This window comes from Eptatretus burgeri, chromosome 5 (genome assembly GCF_056783735.1).
Source record: "Eptatretus burgeri isolate ZD-2024b chromosome 5, Ebu_testis_v1, whole genome shotgun sequence".
NCBI classification, from domain to species: Eukaryota; Metazoa; Chordata; class Myxini; order Myxiniformes; family Myxinidae; genus Eptatretus; species Eptatretus burgeri.
The window spans coordinates 23,653,016-23,664,476 of NC_140965.1; the positions used below are offsets into that span (position 1 = coordinate 23,653,016).

General features: G+C 46.7%; 1 protein-coding gene across 2 annotated transcripts in view; it reads right to left on the bottom strand.

Moving 5' to 3' along the window:
- The window catches only part of LOC147026065 (bone morphogenetic protein 7-like), a 69,953-nt gene extending 69,571 nt beyond the window's left edge, over window positions 1–382 (bottom strand). Inside the window, exon 1 of one of the 2 annotated variants that reach the window (XM_085881087.1) lies at window positions 1–382. This exon is cut by the window's left edge and continues 604 nt beyond it. The gene's annotated coding sequence lies outside the window, so the exon portion shown is untranslated. The other variant, XM_085881086.1, reaches the window with a different exon arrangement.
- Window positions 383–11,461: the final 11,079 nt, after the last annotated feature.

Consider the following 11,461-nt stretch of genomic DNA (forward strand, 5'->3'; position numbering starts at 1 on the left):
CGAGTTGTTAAAGAAGATCCCAGATCTTGCGAAGTTTCCGAGCTGTCAAGTTCATCAAAAAGTTACTGGTTTATTCTTCCTTCTGCGTTCTTGTTGCCGTCTGTGGAGGATCAATGGCCCCTTCCCCCTATGCAAGCCCCTCCCTCTTTTGGCCGCAGCAAAAAATGTTTGGAAGCCCCTTTTATGCAGGAAAAACCATAAGGGCGTTCGATCTCTGTGCAGGAGCGTTAAGAGCGTCCAGATCGTAGCGGCCCCGGCCGAGCGGCGTCCGCAGGCAGCATGAGCGCAGGCCGAATGTCGATCCCACGCCGTGGTCGTCCCCGCGGGTCTGCCTCTGCACATGACTCCCCCTCTTTCTCTTGCCAAGCAGCCACGCTCGTGTCGCTCGGGGCGCGCTCAGACGCTCGGGGCGCGGTGAGGGGGTGGGGCCTTTTAAAAGAGCAACTCCATATCAATTAGCCTCGGCACGCATCGTTCGCTCCCAGATAACAATGTTTTGCTTTCATTAAGTCGGAGGAAATCGCCTCTCAAATCGCTTCTTTTTTTCTTCGCTAGATAGTGCAATTGGAATGAGCAGGCTTATTAGTCAGTTGCTGTTTTGGAGCGCAGCGAAGCGAGGTAGTGGACGTACAAGTTTGTGCTTGACGTCAAACAAAATCAATCTTCTGCCTTGTCCGTTACAAAACTTCCAAGTGGGTTTATAAAATCTTTCCTCTCGTGGAGTGAATGTGCAACTGACTTCAACGAGGCAAGTACTCAGGTTTCCCCAACTCGAAATCCTACAACCTGCAGGGTCATCAGGTATATAAAAAAAATCACGGCTTGAGCTCAGTTTGCAACGTCATCACAAGACCTAGCTCGAGTGGAAAATCCGGTTGAATAAGAGTTATTATACTGCAGGTATTCAAAGCCTTGCATTGACACATTGATGTGCATTTATGACGTACATTTCAGAGCTGAGAACAATGATGCAGCTATGACAACTTGGATGCCTGGGGTTCATGGGAAACCACTGAAGAAACCCTTGGTGGAAAGAGGTTATGTTCCAAGTAGCACCTGAAAATGTCCTTCTGCTTAAGTTTGAAACATCACAATTTGTTCCTTGAAACAATAACATCAGGAACTGGAAGGGCACTCGGTAGGGCGCATTCCTCCGACAGGCTGAACAGTTTACGTTGTGTATCCCACCGACGGGAGGTCGGATCTGGACCAAAATCGAATCGGCTTGTTCTTGTTACCTACCCAGCTCAGTCACCAGGTTTTGTCATAACTCGTCCACAACTTTTTTTGAGATATCGTGCTATACATCGTTTTTAGCCCTATCTCTCAATGGTGAAGAATCAGTTAAAAAATTCTCGTATCCAGATCCGGATCTTCGTCAAAATCTAATAATTTCCTCCCTGTCACACACCCAAGCTTTCACTCAAATTTCCACTGAATCCTTCCACAACTTTTTGAGATATCCCATTCACAGATAAACCGACAAGGGTGAAAACATAACCTCTGTCCACCTTTGTTGGCGGAGGTAACTGCCTGGGGTACCTGGCATTGCCGAGTGCTGTTCTCATCCTGTTGGCATTTGGAAGAAATCAAATTTTGATTTTGAAAACATTTTTTGTTATAGTCAAAAACACTTCCCTGCATCCACTAAGGACTGGGTTTGGGAGTCATTTTTTTTCAATATTTTGAAGTTTTTTTTTCTTTTCTTCTCTTTTTGCCTTTCACACTCCGCAGCACTCACTGATGAACCTCTGAAAGTTTGATGAAGATCCGTTCAGCCATCTCCGAGAAAAATGGCGACATACGCACACTTCAGTCGAGGAGGAGCTGCACTTTGAAGCATGATGTACTTGGATGAGACTTTAGAGCCGGTTGTCCCGTCTGCAATCAAGTAACTGTAATAGCTCCTTCAATGTATTTCTCAAGAATAGGCTTTTGGACCAAACATACCACTTGATTAAAAGGAACTGGACATTGCTGTTATCGTTGGATGAAAATCATGTCGATCGAGAGTTAGTAAGTTCATGGATTCAGTTCAATAAACGGATGACACTTTGATGGTGGGTACAAGACCATTTTGATGGGGGCAATCTTCTTAGGTCCCACTTTAATTGTCAGTCGGTGGAACCAGGTCCTCACAGTAAGTATGGAAGTTCCGGACTGGCCAGACTGATTAAGTCCAATGGTGGGCCCATAGTACACGACGTTGTGGTAATAACCATAGGTCGCCGGTCATTTGGCCCATTGAGTGCGTCCCATTGAGTGCGTCGAGAGTCACTGCTAGAAGGGGACCTGGATGGCTGTTTCAGACAGGAATTTAGAATTTATCATCAGGGTGCTGCACACGATGACCTACTCTTTCCCAAAGACATTGTGGGATCTTTAACATCCACAAGCAACTTATGCTGGCAGACAACACTCCAGCTTAATGTCCTCAATGATGAAAAGCCCTCCTTTTGAAGCACTTGGCTGGCAGGTTATGATCTGGTTGAACTAGATGTCTCAAAGGTGAGTACGGCATACATCCCAGCCATCCTGTCATCCCTCCCTCTAAACGAAGGTCGCACAACTAAGTCCTATCATGTTATCGTCATCATTTCTTATATACGTTTTATCATGGGTTTATCAACCCACCATGTCCCCAGACGAAGCACGCTGCCAACCGATATATCCTCCCATCTCTCGATCAGTAGTCTCAGCATGCTAAAGTCAAAGTCTCAGTCTTTATATTGCATTAAACCGCAGTCTGTCATCACAGGTGATCACTCAATGAAATTTTTACTTGCACCCACATAATGCAGGTGTTACGAGCAGATACCTTTCATTCATAGCACGTTGACCACGGGGTAACCTTTCCGGGTAAGATTGCGGTAGTGTGTGTCGGGGTGGTGTTGAGGTGTCGTCCACCTGAGGCGGTCCCTTCTAGTGGGGTTGACGCAGCCTGTCATCCTTCCGAGGTAGGCAAATTGAGTACCAGCTTGCTGGGATGATTGAGCCATTTGAGTATCCTACGTCGGAGTGGCGACCCATCCATGATTATGCCAAATAGCCCAGGAGACCGCTTAGGCAGCACCAATGCTCTGCACAGTGTATGGTCCCAATGGATGGATGGATGGAATGCTATCATGGAGTATGGTAGTACTCCATATGTAAAGATGCTATGGGGAAAAAAATGACTGCCCCATCAAACGTGTACAAAATGATATGCTGAGAAGCTACTTGAGAGTGAAGTCATAGAGTGAAGTTGTAAGCCTTTAAAAAGCCAAACCGTTAATTCTCAAGTGTTTTCTAAAGTATCAAGAGTGATAACGACGCCAGAATACATCACAAAAGTACCAAATCGGGAGATCGCAAAATCGCCAAATTGTCCTTGTTTTCTCATCAATTTCAGCAGACAGCCGAGCGCAATGAGGGGTGGAAGGATGGCAAAGAGGTATGCATGCTCTCCTCTAAGCAGTCTAGCTTGGGTTCGAATCTTGGCCCAGATATAAACTGTCATTCCAATTCCCGGTGTTTCACAGGCAGCGTGACTCTTCAACATCCATCCATCCATTGGGACCATACTCTGTGCAGAGCGTTGGTGCTGCCAAAGCAGTCTCCTTGGCTATTGGGCACAATCCTTGATGGGTCGCCACTCCGACAGTATACCAGCATGCTGGCACTCATTTTGCCGACCTCAGAAGGGTGACAGGTCGAGTTAACCCCACCTGCTATTAATTCAACAGCTGAACGTGATTTGAACTCACAACCCTAGGATCCCAAACCCACCACCAAAACCATTAAGCCAATGCCAGGCATATGTGTGCCATCACTGAACTGGATGTTAAAGGGGCATCCCATCTGTTTGCATTAGTCGGTGGAATCCAATCCTCCTCAACATATATGTGAGTGACATGCCTTGTACCACCTCCAGAAAGTTTGCCTATGGAGATGATCTTGCCCTTACTACTCAAGCAATCAACCATGACGATCTCAGCAGTACCCTGTCCCAAGATTTAAAGGTAATGGAGCAATACTTCATCGCCTTGCACCTCCGCCCAAATCCAACTGAGACCACAGTTACCACTTTCCATCTCAGCAACCGACTGGCTAACAGGAAACTGCAGGTTTCCTTTTGTGGCAAACCAGTGAAAAATGAACCGTTCTTCAAGTTCCAATTGGAATCATCCTTGATCGTAGCCTAACATTCCACGAACACCTACCAAGGGTCACAGAAGAGATCAAGACCAGGGCAAACATCATCTGGAAACTAGCATCAGCTGGGGACCAAGTGCATGCACTCTTCACACTGCTAGCCTTGCTCTTCTGTACTCTGCACTGGAATACTGTTCTCCTGTTTGGGAATAGAGCAGCCACACAGAACACTTGGACACTGTCCTGAAAACACCGATGTGGATAATTAGCGGTACACTGAAATCAACACCCGCGCAGTGACTCCGGTCCTCTCGAACACCCCACCCCTTGATGTGTGCCAGAAGGTAAGAATGCTGAGTGGGTTTGACTGCATCAATGCCAACCCAGAGCTTGCAATCCATGAAGACCTGCAGAATCTACCAAATATGTGATTCAAGTCACTCAAACCTTTCTGTAACTCTGCAAATGTTTTAAGTGATGCAGGGTTTCACACAAAGTACAATTGGTGCAATCTCTGGACAGACAACATTGCTAACAAAGAACTGGTGAGCGATTCGACAGTAAAGTCTCCAGGTTTCGACCTCTTCCGGAAACAGTGTCTGCGCTCAACAGGATCTACACTCTCCATGCAAGGACATCATACCACTTCCACAAATGGAATTTCAAAGACAGCCCAGCATATCATTGTGGTCACGCAGATCAGATTATTCATCACATTGTGGATTAATGTCACTTACAGAAGTTTGATGAAGGATTTAGGGCAATCCACCTAATACAGACAGTGCTGGAACTTGGCTGTCCAATTTTGACTTAACTGTAATCCAACTGTAATTTGTCATATGCAAGACTAGAATAGTTGGTGGATGTTAAAGATCCCACTGTGTCCTTCGCGAAGAGTAGGCGAGCTATCATCGGCACCCTGACCAAATTACAAATTCCTGCCCTCATCATTGTCAGAACATCATTAACTGATTATTTTTCCAGTCTCATGTTAGACGTGTCCTCATATGCAAAATGAGGCAAATACCTGATGACCACTGCCCACTACAGTTGGGCCATTCAAAGCTGGAGCTGGAATTCATTTGGAGTGTTGTTTTTCTCCTTTCTCACTTTTGCTTTTCCTTTTCAACTCGCTTTGTCTCAAAGGGTAGAACTCCATCACTTATGCTCTTGCTCCACTTCCTCCTTTCAGTCCAGCACTAGAGCTTCCCATTGTTTTTCCAACAGGTTCCAGTCCTCCAAGTCCTGTTTACACAGATCTTTGAAGTGAAGCTTTGGTCTTCCAATTTTGTCGATGCCCTCATCTAGAACTCAATAAAAGATTGATTTGGGCAGACACTCATCATCCATATGCACCATGTGCCCAAGCCATTGCAGTCTTCACCGCTTCAGTAGCGCCATGATACTAACTGACTTAGCTGTGGTCAAAACTTCTGTGTCAGGAATGTTGTCTTGCCAGTGAACCCCAATAATCATCTCCAAGAGATGCAAAGAGTTCAGCCTGCACTCCTGCTTGACATACACTACATGGCCAAAAGTATGTGGACACCTGCTCGTCCCACATCTCATTCCAAATTAATATGGAGTTGTTGTCCCCCCCCCCCCCCCTTTGCTGCTAAAACAGCCTCCATTCTTCCTGGAAGGCTTTCCACTAGATGTTGGAACATTGCTGTGGGGATTTTCTTCCATTCAGCCACAAGAGCATAAGTGAGGTCAGGCATTGATGTTAGGCAATTAGGTCTGGCTCACAGTCGGCGTTCCAATTCATCCCAAAGGTGTTCGATGGAGTTGAGGTCAGGGCTCTGTGCAGGCTGGTCAAGTTCTTCCACACCGATCTTGACAAACCATTTCTGTATGGACCTCGCTTTGTGTATGGGGGCACTGTCATGCTGAAACAGGAAAGAGCCTTCCCCAAACTGTTACCACAAAGTTGGAAGCATAGAATCATCTCGAATGTCATTGCATGCTGCAGCATTATGATTTCCCTTCACTGGAACTAAGTGGCCGAGCCCGAACCATGAAAAACAGCCCCAGACTATTATTCCTCCTCCACCAATCTTTACCGGTCGCACTATGCATTCGGGCAGGTAGAATTCACCTGGAATCCGCCAAACCCAGATTTGTCCCTCAGACTGCCAGATGGTGAAGCGTGATTCATCACTCCAGAGAACGTGTTTCCACTCCTCCAGAGTGCAATGGCGGTGAGCTTTACACCACTCCAGCCGACGCTTGGAATTGCGCACGGTGATCTTAGGCTTGTGTGCGGCTGCTCAGCCATGAAAACACATTTCATGAAGCTCTCGATGAACAGTGCTTGTGCTGACGTTGCTTCCAGATGCAGTTTGGAATTCGGTAGTGAGTGTTGCAACTGACAACAGACGATTTTTCTGCGCTACGTGCTTCAGCACTCGGCGGTCCCATTCTGTGAGCTTGTGTGGCCTACCACTTTTGTGGCTGAGCTGTTGTTGCTCCTAGATGTTTCCACTTCACAATAACAGCACTTACAGTTGACCGGGCCATCTCTAGCAGGGCAGAAATTTGATGAACTGACTTGTTGGAAAGGTGGCATCCTGTGACGGTGCCAACTTGAAAGGCACTGAGCTCTTCAGTACGGCCCATTCTACTGCCAATGTTTATCTATGGAGATTTCATGGCTATGTGCTTGATTTTACACCTGTCATCAATGGGTGTGGCTGAAATAGCTGAATCCACGAATTATAAGGGGTGTCCGCATACTTTTGGCCATGTAGTGTACAAAGTCCATGGTTCAGCAGCATATAGAAGTACACATAGAACATGTGCTTAATATATGTGTAGCTTTGTGTTGGTCATAAGGCTATTGGTATTCCATGCTCTCTTTCGCAAGCTGCCAAATGCAATATCAGCTTTGGCAATACACACTGAAGTCTCTTCAACTGTCTGGGTGGATTTGGTATGTATAGAGCCAAAGTAAGCAAACGTCAGTTCAACCTCTTGCACCTCTGTACTATGTAGTTTCAATGGGATGGAGTCACTAGTGGACTGTAACATCTTCACCGTCTTATTTTTCCTGACAGTGACACCAAACTCATCACATGCTTTAGAGAAAGCATCAAAGATTTCCTGTAATCCTATGGCCGAATGGGAAACAAGGGTGGCATCATCAGCAGACACCAGTGTTCGTACCTATATTTCATTTCCGCACGTAAGATAAGCTCTAGAATCTCATACTCTAAGCCAGTGGTTCTCAAACTTTTTTTGACTACCGCCCCCTTCTGCCCTCTTGGACCGGCCCAATGCTCCCTTGTCCTATCGTTCGTGGCCGGACACCCAGTGGACAATCGGATAGTCCGAATTTATGTAAATCGGAAGCAAAAATAACAGAAGCCAAATATTTTCTGAATAATATTTTACTTTATTTTACTTTACTTTTCTATTTTATTTTGCACTACCTACAATGTTTCAGCAGAACAGGTCCAGGTGAGGCAAACTGGGAATCTGTTATCACAGGCCCAAATACCGTTAGTGTGAAGGGTGGGCCTGGTGACTCGCTGCGAGATTACGAACGTCTGGCTCCATCTCAGTGAGGTAGAGATGCAGATCGCCCCTCTTGGTAATGTCAAGGCGGTTTCGATACTTAGTCAGCAGCACCGTCACGGCGCTGAACCCTCATTCAACGAGGTATGATGTGGGGAACGCCATCAGCAGCAGTTCTGCCTCTGTCCACATTGCAGGGTATTCGCCCCGCTCCAGAATCCAGAATTTGCCGTATTCATGCTGCGAGAATCTTGCCTTCGCCTCATCATCAATCCACAAGTTGATAATTTTGTCCTATAATTCGTGCTTCACATCTCGAATGTCACATTTGAATGGGTTCATCACCCATGCTGGCACCGACAGTTCTAGCATGTCTCTGAAATGCTGCTCCATATCTCCACGAATCTTCTCAAGGTGATTGCAATAAACGAGCAGCTCTTCATCAGAAACAGCAGTTTCCTTTGCCAACCGGCGAAAGTGGTACATGTCTCTGCGGCCGAGGGTTTCCCTGTGCAGAGTCGCCTTGGTTACGAACGCGCTGATCACTTTCTTTGCTTTAATCAGCGTCATATGGTCACATGGAGTTGTTTGTTGACATCATTCAGTTGACATCATCATTCAATACTGAATATGTCCGCGAGGTAAGCCACATCATGCTCAATCACATCCACTTTCTCCGATAACTCTGTATCAATTTCCGACAGAAACTCGACCACTGTCGAGAAGAGGGCATGGAAACGGGTCAAACAAGTGCCTTTGGACAACCATCGAATTTCGGTATGCAACAAGAACCTCTCGAGTGGTTCATCATTCTCCTGGCAAAGCTGACGAAACAGCCGATCATGCGGAGACGACACCTTGATTTTATTCACTGCTTTGATTACTATTTGGAGTGATGTATGAAGTCTGGTGCTGAGAGCTTTTGCTACAAGATGCTAGCGGTGCACGACACAGTGAATGGCGAACACGGACAGTACCTGGTTCTTCAGAAAAAAAAACACGGACAGTACCTGGCAAAAAAAACCGTGCTGGCGGTCAACCACCGCTGGTGCCCCATCCGTCGCGCAAGCGAGAATGTTCTCCATCGGTATGTTCTTATCAGTAAAGTACTTCTCCAACATTTGGAAGATGGAAGAACCCTTCGTATCGGTCTGGAGAGAGCAGGCAAACAACAATTCTTCCACCATTTCCTGATCACGGATGAAGCAAACGTAGCAGAGTAACAGAGCTTCAGTGTCACGCAAAGTGGACTCATCCAGCTGGATGGCGAAGTGCGTGCTTCTCAGCTCACAACACAGCTTATCTTCGACATCTGATGACATTTCATCAATCCGCCTGGCCACGGAATCATTGCTGAGCGCAATCGATGAGACAACTGGATACGGATCCTGGTCCATATAATAACAGTTTTATCACTTCCCCAACAGCCGGTTTGATCAACTGTTCGCCGATTGAATACGGTTTTCCAGATCTGGCGATGAGCAATGATAGCTCATACGACGCTTCCAGTCCTTTATCCACGAGCTTTTGGCTGGCTTTGAACATTGTTGTTACCGTGGATCGCTTCTCAAATTTCTCTTTCAGCGATTGGAAATAGCTGACCTCTGCGCGAGCCTCATCACTGTGCTTTTTACTCAGGTGCTCGCTCAGTCGAGATGGTTTCATTGCTTCATTGGACAGCGTGATACCACACAACAAACACATCGGTAACTGCGTGTTCGTCAGGGATGGAATGAATCCATACTTGATGTATTCAACGGAATACTGACGACACTTTTTCTTTGAGGCCGACATCTTGAAGCCGACCGGACGTGAAGCTTTTTTGAATCACGAAATCAATACGCCAAGATGTCGAAAGACTAACACCAGTGATAAGGCCAAACAATAATTATATATTTCCGGTCTCTGGTCAACGCGCTCATCGATTTTCACCCTGCGCGTCAAAAAAAATTTTCTTCACATTTCCAACGGTAGCTACAACAGCGCGTGCCTAAAACACAATTCCGCGCCGCCTCGGTACTCGCGCCGCCTCGGTACTCGCGCCGCCTCTGTACTCGCGCCGCCTCGGTACTCGCGCCGCCTCGGTACTCGCGCCGCCTCGGTACTCGCGCCGCCTCGGTACTCGCGCCGCCTCGGTACTCGCGCCGCCTCGGTACTCGCGCCTCGCTGGGAATTGCGCTGCCGGATCATAACACATGTATATGGTATTCACACCATGTGTGTATAAAAAAAAAACACTGACTTGCATTGTTGGTAAACAAGTCTGTAATATGCTTGAAGAACTTAATGATTTTCAGAATAAATACATTTTAAAATGTGTTCATTATTTACAAAAAGGCCTACTTCTCCCATTGCATGTCTTTAATTTCTCTCTGGACGGCGCCAAGGCAAACGAGGAGGACCGCAACGGGCATTGTATGGCCAATTTGCCGAATGGCGCGGGTAACCTGTTCAGACTGCAGGAAGCCCAATGAGCACTTCTAATCGCCACTGCTCCTCAAAATTGCCAGTGCCCCCCAAATCATTGCCAGCGCCCCCCCCCCCTACCACTCGTGGAGTATGGAGCGCCCCCCTGAAAGTTCCCAGCGCCCACTGGCGCCGGTAGGGACCACTTTGAGAACCACTATTCTAAGCCAAATTTCAAAATTTTATTGACTTTAGCAGCAGTTCCGACTGCTAAAAAGGAAGTGTTCATTTGTCCAATTCACACATCATTTGACACTCTGGGCGTCTCCGGATGGTGTTGAACATGATAAAGCCTGCCATTCCTTATCAACTGCTTCGTTGGAGTGCTTGCTTTGAGTGCTTAAGCCACTTAGAAAACGCTCTACAAGCTTCATGAATATTAGTTTGCAAGTGATGGCGATACACGGCTAAAGCACCCGCACTGTCCCTCTGCAAAACCAATCAAAAATACATCGATTCTTCTTCTTCTTGCATATGGCAGCTTAGCTACCGAGGTAGCTATCATTTCTTGGAAGCATGACTGTGTCGCTGATGTCGTGCCCCTCTAACAGTACACAATGGTACTCTACCAGTCCTAGAAGTCAACCCCCTGGTGTATTAATTCAGCAGCCAATTGGGCTTGAACTCAGGACCCTAGGACCCCAAGCCGCCATCCTAACCACGAAGCCAACACCAGGCTAATACATCGATTGACGTACAAACTTTAGGCCCCACCTGCTTGTGTTGTGCCCCATGGTGTCGTGCGGTGCCAAGCCTTCTTTTCCTTATCAGCGGATGGATGGAGGGAAGGATTGATGGAAAGGATGGATGGATGGAGCAAAGGGATGCAGGGAAGGGATGAATGGATGGAAGGGTTGCACAGCACATCCCACCACTACATTGCCGAGTCCCAACTCTCAATCCCAGACACGGGTACAATGCACGACGTGAAAATATCTTGCCACCATCTTGATTGTGAATGTAAAACAGTGCAATGGAAACATTGATGAGGAGAGACAAAATGATAACATAACATTTATTTTATCCAACTTCATTGTCCTCATGAAAACCCCTCCAAGTCCTCTAGAATACCTCTGTCTATTGCTGCGTATATATTCCTCTTCAAGCTGATGAGATAGTGGGATAATGGGAAGCACATTACATGTCGTGAATTCCAAAGCGAGACAGCACGAGGGATAAAACTACCTGTATTGCCTTTCGTTCTGCACTTTGGATCAGCTATAGTGCATGGGTGTGCAGAGATGGCAAACCGAGTCTTGCCTCCAAACACTCGTACAGGAGGAACCAAGTCAGAAAGTCCAGCAGAACGTTTACCATGAAAATATCTGTACAACAAACTGAGAGG